The sequence below is a fragment of the Musca autumnalis genome, unplaced genomic scaffold (genome assembly GCF_047663935.1).
Source record: "Musca autumnalis isolate F117 unplaced genomic scaffold, ASM4766393v1 scaffold_2, whole genome shotgun sequence".
In the NCBI taxonomy this organism is placed as follows: domain Eukaryota; kingdom Metazoa; phylum Arthropoda; class Insecta; order Diptera; family Muscidae; genus Musca; species Musca autumnalis.
The window spans coordinates 241,557,097-241,572,461 of NW_027411755.1; the positions used below are offsets into that span (position 1 = coordinate 241,557,097).

Here is a 15,365-nt window from a genome sequence, read left to right on the forward strand (position 1 = left end):
TAGTTTCTCAACACATTTAAATAAAGTTATTTTCCTTTTTTTGTTTGCTTTTTTTTACCACATAGATTATTATGTCCAATTTTATTTTGTTAGAAACAGTGCAACAACATGACTACTTATCGAATATAAGAATGGTTTATTTTTGTGTTGGGGAGAATTGTAATTAAAGAAAATTACCCAGTAAAGGATTTAGTGTTAGTTTCTTAAGTCGTTTGTTGTTGTGTTCCTTGTAAAAACCTATAAATGCGAGCTGTAATGCTCGTCCTCCCTAGACTCTGAATCCCTGGTATATTTTTGTCAACATAACCTATTAATACATTTATTTATGTTTATCGCTGAACAGAATTTTATTGTCGTATTGTATGTTGGGTTAATTTCGTATGCCATTGGTTAATTATGTTCCACCACTCATTGTGAACACATTTCTTGGTGTAGAAAATTCATTTAGACATATTCAAATTAAGTTGGCTAATCTCTATTATTAACATTTCAAATCTTAATTTAAGGCCTTATATAAAATTCGTTTTCCATTTCATTCGAAATTCAAATGTTAATAACACAGGACTACAATAATGTGGAGAATGCAGATGAAGGAAATATATTTGAGATTGTAGGCATACATAAAAAAATTAATTTTTTTAATAGAAGTCAAGTCGTCGATTTTTATAAATAACAAAATAATTTTTTAACTTATAAAAGAAATCTTGGCGTGGAAAATAAAAAAATGTTTTTTGACGTCCAACAGAAGTCCAGGCTTGGATTTAAAAAAAAAAAAAAAATAATAATAATACTTTCAACGGTTAACAGTAGTCTTAGCGTAAAAATATTTTTTCAGTTTCTAACAGAAACCTAGGCGAATTAAATTAAAAACATAATTTTTCCAAGGTAAAACAAAAATCTAGGCGTGGATTTTTAAAAATATTTTTCTGCAATTGAAATTTTAAAAATAATTTTTCAAATGTTAAAAAAAATCTAGGCGTGAATTTTTAAAAACAATCTTTTCTGGACTTGAATTTTTAAAAATAATTTTTCCAACTTGTTACAAAAATTAGGTGTGGGTTTTTAAAAATAAAAAAATAATTTGGATTTTTTTGGGCTTGGATTTTTAAAAATATTTTTTCCAACGTCCAACAAAAAAGTCTAGACGTGGATTTCTAAAAATAATTTTTGCAACGTCCAACAACAAATATTCTAGGCGTGGATTTTTTAATAATATTTTTTTAAAAATATTTTTTTCTGGACTTAAATTTTTTAAAAATAATTTTCTAACGTCCAACAAAAAAATAAAGGCGTGGATTTTTAAAAATATTTTTTCAGGACTTACATTTTTTAAAAATAATTTTCTAACGTCCAACAAAAAAATATGGGCGTGGATTTTTAAATTTTTTTCTGGACTTAAATTTTTTAAAAATAATTTTCTAACGTCCAACAAAAAAATATAGGCGTGGATTTTTAAAAATATTTTTGTCAGGACTTACATTTTTTAAAAATAATTTTCTAACGTCCAACAAAAAATACAGGCATGGATTTTTAAAAATATTTTTTTCAGGACTTACATTTTTTAAAAATAATTTTCTAACGTCCAACAAAAAAATATAGGCGTGGATTTTTAAAATATTTTTTTCAGGACATACATTTTTTAAAAATAATTTTCTTACGTCCAACAAAAAAATATGGGCGTGGATTTTCAAAAATATTTTTTTCAGGACTTACATTTTTTTAAAAATAATTTTCTAACGTCCAACAAAAAAATATAGGCGTGGATTTTTAAAAATATTTTTTTCTGGACTTAATTTTTTTAAAAAACTGTTTCTAACGTCCAAAAAAAAAATATAGGCGTGGATTTTTAAAAATATTTTTTCTGGACTTAAATTTTTTAAAAATAATTTTCTAACGTCCAAAAAAATATAGGCGTGGATTTTTAAAAATATTTTTTTCTGGACTTAAATTTTTTAAATATAATTTTCTAACGTCCAAAAAAATATAGGCGTGGATTTTTAAAAATATTTTTTTCTGCACTTAAATTTTTTAAAAATAATTTTCTAACGTCCAACAAAAAAATATAGGCGTGGATTTTTAAAAATATTTTTTTCTGCACTTAAATTTTTTAAAAATAATTTTCTAACGTCCAACAAAAAAATATAGGCGTGGATTTTTAAAAATATTTTTTTCTGGACTTAAATTTTTTAAAAATAATTTTCTAACGTCCAACAAAAAAATATAGGCGTGGATTTTTAAAAATATTTTTTTGTGGACTTAAATTTTTTAAAAATGATTTTCTAACGTCCAACAAAAAAAAATATAGGAGTGGATTTTTAAAATTTTTTTTCTGGACTTAAATTTTTTTGAAAATAATTTTTTAACGTCTAATAAAAAAAATATAGGCGTGAATTTTTAAAAATATTTTTTTCTGGGCTTAAATTTTTTAAAAATAATTTTCTAACGTCCAACAAAAAAATATAGGAGTGGATTTTAAAAATATTTTTTTCTGGACTTACATTTTTTAAAAATAATTTTTTAACGTCTAACAAAAAAATATAGGCGTGGATTTTTAATAATATTTTTTTCTGGGCTTGAATTTTTAAAAATAGTTTTTCCAACGTCCAACAGGGTCCCTACTCGTGGATTATTAAAAATATTTTTTTTTCTGATTTTATTATTAAAAATAATTTTTCCAACCTCCATCAAAAGTCTAGGCGTAGATTTTTAAAAACAACTTTTTTCTGGGCATGAATTTTTAAAAATAATTTTTTTCTGGGCTTGAATTTTTAAAAATAATATTTCCAACCTCCATCAAAAGTCTAGGCGTAGATTTTTAAAAACATTTTTTTCTTCGCTAGATTTTTTAAAAAATTATTTTTTCAACGTCGAACAGAAGTTTAGACGTGGATTTTTAAAAATAATTTTTATCTGGGCTTGAATTTGTAAAAATAATTTTTCCAACCTCCATCAACGGTTTAGGCTTAGATTTTTAAAAATAATTTTTTTGTGCATGAATTTCTAAAAATAATATTTTTCTGGGCTTGAATTTTTAAAAATAATTTTTCCAACCTATATCAAAATTCTAGGCGTGGATTTTTAAAAATATTTTTTTCTGAGCATGAATTTTTAAAAATAATTTTTCCAACCTCCACCAAAAGTCTAGGAGTGGATTTTTAAAAATAATTTTTTCTGGGCTTGAATTTAAAAAAAAAAATCCAACAACGTTCCTGGCGTGGATTCGTAAAAATAAGTTTTTCTGTGTTTGAATTTTTAAAAATAATTTTGCCAACGTTCATCTGGAGTCTAGGCATGGATTTTTAAAAATATTTTTTCTTGAAGTTTTAAGAAATATTTTTTTCTGGTCTTGAATTTTTAAAAATATCAAAAATTGTCTGAGCTAAATTTTTAAAAGTAATGTTACCAATGTCCCTCAAACTCCATTGATTTTTTAAAATATTTTTTTGGGCTTGAATTTTTTAAAATAACTTGTCCAACGTCCAGCAAAAGTCTAAGCGTGGATTTAGAAAAAATCTGTGTTTCAATTTTTAAAAATTATTATTATTATTATTATACAAAAAACTATGGGTGGATTTTTAAAAATAATTTTTTTTGGACTTGAAGTTTTAAAAATAATTTTTCTAATGTTCCGCAAAAGATTTGGGGTGGATTTTTTGAAATTGTTTTTTTCTGGACTTGAATTTTTAAAAATAATTTTTCCATGAGAAGTTTAGTCGTGACGAACAATGCCAAACCATCTCCACTAACAAATTAGTTGTTTTTAATATTAAAACAACAACAATGGGATTAAGCCAGACTATTTTGAAAAATCAGCTATCGCAATAAAAAAAACTGGATTATTAGAAATTGTTTTTCCTGGACTTTTTAAATTTTTTTTTAATTTTTAAAAATAATTTTTTTTCAACTTCCAACAAAAGTCTAGGCGTCGATTTTTAAAAATTATTTTTTCAACGTCCAAATGACGTCTAGGCCGGGATTTTAAAAAATAATTTTTTCAACGTCCAACAGACGTCTAGGCTTGAATTTTTAAAAATAATTTTTTCAATGTCAACGGCCGCCTGGGCTTGGATTTTTAAAAAAATATTTTTTTTCAACGTCCAACAGACGTCTGGGCTTGTATTTTTCAAATTATGCGAACTATAACTACACTGCACTAGTTGAAGAAGGTACATGTGTATGCCTGTGTAATCAAACGCAGTCCGATAACACAAAGAACTTATTTATGTATTTTTATTTCGAATTTATTTTATATCCTTTTTGGTTACAAATGCCCAACTCCATCGGTATATGTATGCAAGTCTGTGTAATTGTTTATGTAAATGTGTATGGGAATGGTCATTTTACTTTCAGAATGATTGTTGGTTTTCAAGTATTTAGTCGTTTAGCTGTTTGTTGCTCGCTGCTATTGTGAGATTTTCATTTGGCTGTCTTCCCCATTGTGTGTTGCTGTTTTCAGTTTGAAAATATAATTATTATTAAGACTGAAATGTTAATGTTTGGAAACTGTCTAAATGCCCGGTTGGCTAGTGTGTACTCTTGTTTATTTTTATTTTTTTTTTGTTGCTGTCTTGAGCACACATTTAAATTTCATGTTTAAATGCAGTAAATTGCTTTTTTATTTATTTGCAATGGACGTTTGTTAACAAAAATTCCACAATTGCATTTTTTTATTTGTTGTTGCTGTTGTTGAGTGTGTCTTTGCAGATCACTCAAACAAAGCCATAACAAAACAAAAACTGAAAAAATCGCTAAAAGAGGGTTGGCTAAAAGCGGTGGCATTTTAGCCATTAAAATTTTGCCATGTCTTTGCATCGTTTTCATTAATGTTTTTATTACAAATGAAGTTGTCAAAATGTTTAACAGACTGAATAATTGGTAATTCGCATGTGTTGTGTGTGTGAACGAGACAGATATGAAGGGGTGGGGGTTTTGTGTGAGGCGCTAGATGTTTATTAGCAACAACTTGACGCTGTATGCAGTGCAATTATTGGGTTGCTCCCATACGAATGCTTAGAAAATAATGCAAAAAATACTGAAATTGCTGCGGCATTTTGAACAGATTTGATTATAGCCTAGCAAAACTTCCTACATTTGTTGTTTTCAGTTTCATTTAATTGCGAAAGTTAATTTTTCCGTTTTTGTTTTGGGTTAATAAAGAAATCACTAGAGCGAGCTTTAATAGGCCACGCACAAAATGTCGTGTAAATATGTAACATAATTTGGTGTCCAAACTAATTTTGAAACTGAGTCTCTACATAATTGATTAAGATGTGTAATTATTTTAATAGTTAAAAATTTAAAACGATGCAAGAGTTTTAAATCTGATAGAATATTGAATGGGTGCGGTGAGGAGGGTGGATTTCTAAAATCATTTTTTCAACCTCCAACAGACGTCTAGGCGTGGATTTTACAAAATAATTTTTTTAAAATTTTTTACAAAGTATTTTTGATTTTTATTCTTCTTTTATTTTTCCAATATTTCGATTGTCATCGACTATCATCTTGAAGGATGATTGTCGATGACAATCGAAATATTGGAAAAATAAAAGAAGAATAAAAATCAAAAATACATCGTTTTCTTTTTCAATTGACCTATAGCCAAACAAAACCACTAATAAAGAGAATTACATCAGGTCAACAATAAATAACAACAACATTAAACACGGAAGGCACACCGCAAAAAAGAGTAAGAGAAAAATACACAATATAAAAATGCATATATACAAAGAAATCAAACAAAAGTATGGAACGGACACAATCGACAATATCAAACAATATTCCAAAAGCAATCGAAAAATATCTTCACTGACAGCGTCAGCTACTTTTTTAATTAAATGCCGAAATATGGGTATTATTCCAAATTTCATACGTAACACAACAAAAAACACCAACAACATCTTCAAACCCGAGAATAAAGTACCGCCAAATTTGTCAACAATGCTTAAAACGTACAACTACAACTTCCACATAAAAATTCTGAAACTTCTAATACAACAAAAACATAAAGAAATTTACAAAAACAAAACAAAGTTATCACAAACAAAGGAGAAACTACAACAGATGATGAAGGAGAATGATTTTTACATGTTTATGGAGAGCGAAACTTTTCTCCGAATAAGCTACGATCACAAAAATAAAGCAAGGCACATCAACAAATATCAAACCTTAAAACAACAACAACACGCAGCACTCAATATACAGCACAACAACGATTGGTTTACTAACAACACTGACGTAGACATTCCAAGCGACGTTCGATGGCTTTTGTCGTTGGGACCCAAGTATGCATTGCCAACAACAAAAACAGCATTCCCCCTTCTGAATGTTATTGCAGAAAGTGAGGAATGCATACAAACATTAGACAACAAAGAAGAGCAAGAGAACGCGAGAGTTAACATTGTCTCTCTAATTGACGACCATTTACAGCAAACAAAATTCAGTATAAGGGATAAACTAATTATCGACACAGTGGGACGAACGAAAGACTTCTTAAAAGCGAACAATAGTATATTAATTTTAAATGCCGATAAAGGGGGAAAGACTGTTGCAATGGATAAAAATGACTACGAAACAAAAATGAAAACTATTTTAAGGGACATTTGCACATATAAAAGATTAAAACGGGATCCAACCACTGCATTGCAAAATAAAAACAACAAATTGGTAGAAAAACTACTAAAACAAAATATAATAAATCAAGCTGAAAAGAACCAATTGACTACGAATACGGCACTCGCTCCACGAATTTATGGACTACCGAAAATCCACAAAGATGGAATTCCCTTAAGACCGATATGTTCATCAATCAACTCACCTTCGTACGGACTCTCAAAATATATAGTAAATATTTTAAAGAACTTAACCAAGGAATCAATATATAATGTAAGAGATGCTGTTGACTTTAAAACAAGAATTAATAACGAAACCATAAAAGATGACGAAATATTAATATCTTTTGACGTAGTATCGTTGTTCCCAAGCATACCAGTAAATTTAGCGCTCAAGACTATATCAGATAAGTGGAATATAATTGAACAACATACTAAAATATCTAAGGACACCTTTAATGAAATATTGACTCTTTGCGTAAAAGACTCCAGATATTTTATTTATGAGGACAAGGTGTACGAACAACGTAAGGGACTTCCAATGGGATCACCAGCGTCACCGATCATTGCGGACATAGTAATGGAGGATTTATTAGACGCTGCAATGAGAAAAATGGCAATCAAACCGAGGGTATTGACCAAGTACGTTGACGACATATTTTGCATACTACAGAAACAAGAGGTGGAAAATACATTAAAAGTATTGAATTCATACGACAAGAACATACAATTTACCCATGAAATCGAAGATAACAACAAACTACCGTATTTGGACGCGATCATTTTACGACAAGGCAACATACTAAAATTGAACTGGTACCAAAAGCCTACTGCCACAGGCCGACTGATCAACTTTTATTCCAAACACCCTCGACGAATTAAAATTAATACTGCTACGAACTTTATAAATAGGGTTTTAAATATAAGTGACGTACAATTTCATCCAGAAAACAAATTAAAAATAAGAAAAATATTAGCAATGAATGATTTCCCTCAAAAAACGATCGACGACCTAATAAAACACACAAACAGAAGCAATCAGAAACAAACCAGTGATGATGCGGAAAAGATATACAAGGCAATTACATATATTCCAGGTTTTTCAGAGAGGTTCTGCAAGTCAAATGTATACAATAAGGACAAATATCACATAGCTCTCAAAACCAATAATAATGTTAACAATATGTTCAGTAAAACTAAGTCAAAAATTAAAAAAGAGGACAAAAGCAATGTAGTATATAAGATTACATGTAACGGGGACGACACCAACGTATGCCAGAAGGTATATGTTGGTACGACAAAAACCAAACTCAAAACCAGACTATCCGGACACAAGTCGGATCAAAAAACTGACAAGCCATTAGAACAAAAAACAGCATTAGCGGCCCATTGTGCCTTAACTGGACATAAACCAAACTTTAAAAATGTAGACATATTAACACAGGAAACTAATTATAAACGACGATTCACTTTGGAGATGCTTCATATAATAGACGTACCTAATGAAAAAAGAATTAATTATAAGACTGATACGGACCACTGTGCACATATTTATAGGAATTTAGTACAAAAACATAGATGTAAAAAAGTTTAGTTTGATGGTGACATTGAACCAGCACAGGTGATCTCCAAAAAATGTAATATTTTTTTGTGTTATATTTGGTTGTTCATCATTTTGTAATATGTGTTTATATTTTTGTGAAATAGATCCCTGAAGATGATTGTCGATGACAATCGAAATATTGGAAAAATAAAAGAAGAATAAAAATCAAAAATACATCGTTTTCTTTTTCAATTGACCTATAACCAAACAAAACCACTAATAAAGAGAATTACATCAGGTCAACAATAAATAACAACAACATTTTTATACCCTCCACCATAGGATGGGGGTATATTAAGTTTGTCACTACGTTTGTAACTACTCGAAATAATGATTGTAGACCCCACAAAGTATATATATTCTTGATCAGCGTGCAATTCTACATCGATATAGCCATGTCCGTCCGTCTGTCCGTCTGTCCGTCTGTGGAAATCACTCTAGCGTCCGAACGGATTGACGTAGGTTGATGAAATTTTGGGAAAATATGTTTTATTTACGTAGGACTTTTGGTATTGAAAGCGGGCTATGTAGGTCCACGCTTTCGTATAGCCCCCATACAAAATGACGCGTGACGCGTCGCCGTTTTAAGGAATTTTTAAGATATTTGGCCCATTTTACCACCGAATTGGTTGTAATTTGGTACTTTGTGTCTCCAAAGGCCAAAAAATATTCCTACCAAAGTTGGGTTATATATGTCCACGTTTTGGTATAGCCCCCATATAAGGCCCCATATAAAGTACGCGTCATTTTAATATATTTTGAATGTATTAGACCCATTTGACCACAGAATTGGTTGTAATTTGGTATTTTGTGTCTTCAGAGGCTAGAAAACATTCCTACCAAAGTTGGGTTATATAGGTCCACGTTTTGGTATAGCCCCCACATAAGGCCCCTTATAAAGTACGCGTCATTTTAATATATTTTGAATGTATTAGACCCATTTGACCACAGAATCGGTTGTAACTGTGTATTTTGTGTTTCCAGAGGCTAAGAAACATTTCTACCATAAAATGTTTATATAGGTCCACGTGTTGATATAGCCCCCATAATACAATATCTCCCGATTTTCGATATTTTGAACGTTTTAGCCTCATTATCACACCGAGATGGCTGAAATTTGGTATTTAGTCTTCTTTAGGCGTATAAAACTTTCCCCCAGAAATTTGTAGGTATAGGTCCGCACCATCATATAGCCCCCATAGAACGGTACCTTCCGAATTTCGGTATTTTGAAGGTTGTGGCCACATTAATCCACCGAAATGGCTGAAATTTGTGGTGGAGGGTATAAAAAGTTCGGCCCGACCGAACTTAACGCTTTTCTTACTTGTTTACAAATAATTTCTTCAACGAACGTGAATTTTTACAAATATTTTTTTCAATGTCCCACAGACGTCTGGGCGTGGATTTTTAAAAATATTTTTTTCAATGTCCCACAGACGTCTGGACGTGGATTTTTAAAAATATTTTTTTCAATGTCCCACAGACGTCTGGGCGTGAATTTTTAAAAATATTTTTTTCAATGTCCCACAGACATCTGGGCGTGAATTTTTAAAAATATTTTTTTCAATGTCCCACAGACGTCTGGGCGTGGATTTTTAAAAATATTTTTTTCAATGTCCCACAGACGTCTGGGCGTGGATTTTTAAAAATATTTTTTTCAATGTCCCACAGACGTCTGGGCGTGGATTTTTAAAAATATTTTTTTCAATGTCCCACAGACGTCTGGGCGTGGATTTTTAAAAATATTTTTTTCAATGTCCCACAGACGTCTGGGCGTGGATTTTTAAAAATATTTTTTTCAATGTCCCACAGACGTCTGGGCGTGGATTTTTAAAAATATTTTTTTCAATGTCCCACAGACGTCTGGGCGTGGATTTTTAAAAATATTTTTTTCAATGTCCCACAGACGTCTGGGCGTGGATTTTTAAAAATATTTTTTTCAATGTCCCACAGACGTCTGGGCGTGGATTTTTAAAAATATTTTTTTCAATGTCCAACAGACGTTGAAAAGGAAAGACATTTTTAGTGATTTCTTCAACGTCTAACAGGCTCTAAGCTCGGTTTTTACAAAAAAGAAATAACATTTAGTGAGCTTTACTAATTTCCTGAAAATTTCTCAAAAATATTTCCTCCCCTTATAGCCTTGCTCAAACCACTCTTATCTAAGCGTTTGCGATAACGTTTGTCATTGCCCGTTTGTTTAATGAAAAATGTTTCTTTTTCCTTCAACTGAAAGAAGCAGCTTTTTTTGGTTTTCTGTTTTTTTTCGCTGTCTCAGCATTTCTGTCATATTTTTAGAAATTAATGATGTTGCTTTATTAGTGGTCGATAGATGATTATGATGACGATGACCATTGGAAAGCCAGGATTTTTGCATACAAAGAAAATGCTGCCCAAGAAGTGCAAGTGTTATACACCATTTATTTATTGTCTGCCAGAATGGCAGGGAGGCCATCATTGTTGATTCTGGCCATACGCACAGCGTACCTTTTCCCAATTGTGGTTTAAAGGTGGTTGGTTGGTTGGGGAGAGCTTCTCCATCTCTAAATGCAATTTGTAAAGCTTATGCAATTTCCGGCATCCATAATGTTTTAAGATGAAATGTGAGCGAAAGAGTTTAGTTGATTTTTCTTTGCTTTTTTTTTTCTTTATTCTTTTGCAGTTCTCACTTCATTGATCTTTGAATTGTTGTTGATTTGGTTTTGTTTTTCTGCATTTTATTTGCCTTTCTGTTATTTGGTTGGACGTTTGGCTGTTTGGTTATTAATAAAAGGCGTATAAAATACAATAAATCATTTAAGGTTCCCTCCAACATTTCAGTCATTTGCAATGGGATTTTTTGTCTATTCAGATTTGTTTGTGTGTATATGTATGTGTGAATGTGAGAAAGCGTGTCTTCTGTTTCTAATGAAATTAAAAAAGAGGAAATAGCTAAGATAATTGGAAAAGAAATTATGTGCGTTAAGTTTGGGTGGTGGAAGTTACGTAGCTTAATCAGAATGTTATTTTTGTAACTTCAGTCTTATGGCTACAGCAGGCATATACAATTTGTCACGATCAGAATTGTGACTCATTGAAGTAATGGTTTTAGACCTGACATTAACATATGTCCAAATCCTTTTAAAACAATTTCAAGTTAATCTACACATTCCCATTCTTCTATCTGTCTGCCTGGTTCTCGAAGGGAGTAAACGATTTGATGGTGACCGAAAATCAGCGTGCTATTATCAAACCGGCCCTAAACAGCATGGGCAGCTGATAGACAGCTCAACTAGCCTCCCAAGTCTTCGATTGAAACGGAGACGACGCAGATTTTTAAGGGCCTGTCTGATTTTCTCTCATATACCTAGTCTAGGGAAAGATGTGAAGGTTTAGATACCTTAAAAGGTAAGTCCGATTAACACATTACCTGGTTATAAGCCAATTGGTCTTTTTTCAAAGGCAGGTCAGAAGATTTTTTCATATCTACTATGGTTTCTGGTAATAAATGAAATTCTTGTGTGCTTCGGCGAGCTGAAAACGGTGATGATGGTCTTATTGAATGAAAGTGCATGTGTATAAATGCACTTGAGGTAAACCCGGCCAATACGAAAGCCATACTGTTCAACATGAAGCGAAACTTCCCGGTTTTTATTCAGAAGTTCTTTATGGAGTTGCCCTGTAACTTTCTCTCGAAGCAAAATTGCTCGATAAAATCCTGCATCACTGCATAACCTTAAAAAGGTTATGGCATTGGCATAGACTAAAAATGTAGGAGTGAATAGTCAGGCAGACCTGAATGCTCTCAGTGTTCTGTAAAATATTTAAACGCAGTCTCATAGAACCCGTGACTTTATATATCGATAGTACGCCTTGCAATCAGAAGGTTTGCGGCTCAATCCAGAACATCAACATTTTCTGCGATTGAAAATCTCCTCGGCGTAATGTTGGCTTACATTTCTAGAGTATTTCAGCCATGAAAAACTTCCTTACAAGTGAAGTCGTAAGACACGCCGTTCGGACTCGGCTGTAAGAAGTAGGTCCCATATCATTTAGCCAACATGAATCGGCGTGCATTCATTGATATGAGAGAAATCTTCCTTGTCCGTTCGGGGACGTTGTGGGAACATATGTATGTAGTCGAGCTGCCCTGACGTTCCTAAAGACATATAACATATATATAACTAGATCGGTGTGGATATACTGGGTGATAAATCTGTGCTACTTCATCGGCAAACTTTGTACGATTTAACGTACCTTGTGGAACGTGACTGCAGTATATCCAAAGCAATCTAGCCTGCCATCTCCTAAAGTAGAAAAATTTCACATTTCACATATGTGGTGCTGCAGAAACGGACGTAATCAATAGGTTAAACAACGCGAGAGCAGCATTCTATCCAGGAAAACCAAGCTTAAAATATTCACAGCATCATACCATCACACAAAACTTTAGGCACTCATAATCAAATGCTTCAGGATCATATGCAGGATATTCTGGCCCAACACCATACGTAACATAGAGCTGTGGAACCTAACCAACCAGGACCCCATGCAAAAGCTGATCAAACGAAGGAAATATAAATGAGTTTTCCGCACCTTAAGAAAAAATGTCCATAGCATCACCAAAATGACGATTGAATGGAATCCAAGAAACACCAAGCGACGAAAAATAACCCAAGAACTAAGACAAAATAAATAAGTAAGAAAGTATCAGTCAGCTGTGCTGGCAGATATATACCCTCAACTTCGGATCTAAAGAAAAGAAGTCAACACAATACTTCTGACGTATATAGGTCAATTTCACAGGAAGTATGGATTTGCTCCCTCAAAAGTATAACCGCCTCACAATGTTGACAAAAATTTAAAAAGGATCCCAGAAGAGTCCTTAAACTTCACTCTTTTTAAACTTTGTGTGGGAAGTACCCGAAAGAGTGGTCCGATGTAGTTAATATTCGGACATTACTCGAGGCTATAAGAAATAATACGATGTAAAACGTTTGGACCAAATCGGTTTCTCACTTAGAGGGTTATCTTACGTACTACCCATTATCTCAGGAAATATGGATTTGCGCACGTAAAAAATTGCGCTGTCATAATAGGGTCCGCAAGAAGAAGCGAGCTGTTAACCTGCAGATTCCCCAAATTTTGTATACGAGGTTCCCTGAAGGACTGTACGGATATAGTCCGTATTCCAACCTGATACATGACTACATGGAATAATACGATGTGCAAAGTTTGAGCCAAACAGAGCCTCCCTGCGAAAGTTATCTTGCGGATCTGGGTTTCTTGGAACATTTAAGCCATTATCTCAGGAAGAATGGACAAGCTGCTGAAGAACATGGAATAATACGATGTACAAAGTTTGGACCAAACAGAGACTACCGGCGAAAGTTATCTGGCATAGTTAAGCCACTATCTCAGGAAGCATGGACAAGCTGCTGAAGAAAATTTCACAACTGTCCGAGAGGTGCTCTTAAACTTCACATTTTCCGAAATTTGTGTGGGAAGTACCCGAATCAGTTGACCGATATAGTCTATATTTGAACCAGATATATGCCTGGAAGTAATATAACCATATGCAATGTTGAAACCAATTCGGTTGTTTCCTTCGAGAATTATCGTGCTCACCATTTTAGCGAAAATTGTTGAACATTTGTGGGGGAGGTATCCGAAGATTACACCGATATGGCCCACCTTCGAACTTAATCTCTCAATGAGATTTACCGATCTGGCCCATTCTTTGGGCATTATACTGCTTGTTCCTAGCCTACATGAGGTTTGAATATGCATTATATGACTCCACTCCTTCGGGTACCTCCCACAAAAAATAATCAAACATTTTCGGAAAGTGCAATATAAGAAGATGTCTCAGGTGATAATCATCTGTAGCACATTTGGGTTCACCGCTGCTCTTATTGCTTTTTTTGTACTGTCACAGGCTGAAGGTATTTTTATGTCGGCAAATCTTTATTAGACTTTGTGGTATTTTCATCCATGATAATGGTCCTCAACTACTCTAGCTCCAGTGTGTCCTAACAGACATAAGTTGTAGGCGGGGACCATCACCTAATAATGGACGCCATTAACTGCCTCAACAAACTCCTCACTCTAAGCTTCACTTACTGAAGAGTCTTGCTTACTGATAAGTCTCATAGGTGCAGTAAGGAGGGCATTTTATTTTACATATGCTACGACCTATCGTTGGCGTTCGAGGAAGATATATTTGGTTTAAAAATCCAAATAGTCCCCAAAATATAGTTATAGCTCAAAAAATCGCCTTCCGCCCTGTATTCAGGGGCATAACTATGGCTTCATAATTCTGTTATTGTTAACTTTTTCCATTAACCTTTCAAAAGTTTCCATTACAACATTTTGTTTTATTTGTTTGATCTACATGTAAGAGGAGGTGAAGGTAAATATGATCTTTTTTTTGTCAATACAATGTAATGATTTATTATCCAATACAAATCGTTGATGGTATTGTAAAATTGTATAGCTTTGATGTTGCGACAGAAGGTAATGTGTGTTCTCCCTCTCTCTCTCTCCCCCTTTTTAATTGTTTAATGGAATAATTATTTAAAAAGAAAATTAAACCATACAAAATTATTGTTGGAGGATTAAAATGAAATTAAGGCCGAAAAACAACAGATTGTTGATGAAGAAATAAAAATAAGGTTTCGTGCCTAAGTCTTTCGTTTTGTAAAATTTCAAAATTTGGTATACAGTCAAACTTCTACATAAGGTGGCTACGTTATAGAGAAACTTGGTTATATTGAAATTATTTTGAATAATCATATTTTTGGTCTGTAATACAGATATGCTCGCCTATATACGTTATCGGATGAGCAACAACAACAACAACATACTTCCCTCTTCATTCCCTCTGTTATTGGTAAGCAAAGGAATAACACTCTCAAAGAGGCCAATACATAACATATTTAAGATCTAATGCTATAAGACCATCTGTTATAAAGAAACATTCGTTATAGGGATGTTCGTAATAGAGAAGTTGGTCAGCATTTTCTCTCGCTCTCTTTGATGATTTTTGATGATTTTTTCGAAAAATTAACATTTGTTAATATTTTATTAATTATAGCAAGTTATTTAATATATGTACAAATTAATATGAATTATTTAATGAAATAAAGAAAACGCAATTAATTTCATTTTAAACA

The 15,365-nt window shown here is 32.4% G+C and overlaps 1 protein-coding gene across 1 annotated transcript in view; it reads right to left on the reverse strand.

Moving 5' to 3' along the window:
• Window positions 1-15,365, reverse strand: part of ds (dachsous cadherin-related 1) — a 644,900-nt gene that overhangs the window by 131,038 nt on the left and 498,497 nt on the right. The window lies entirely within an intron of this gene.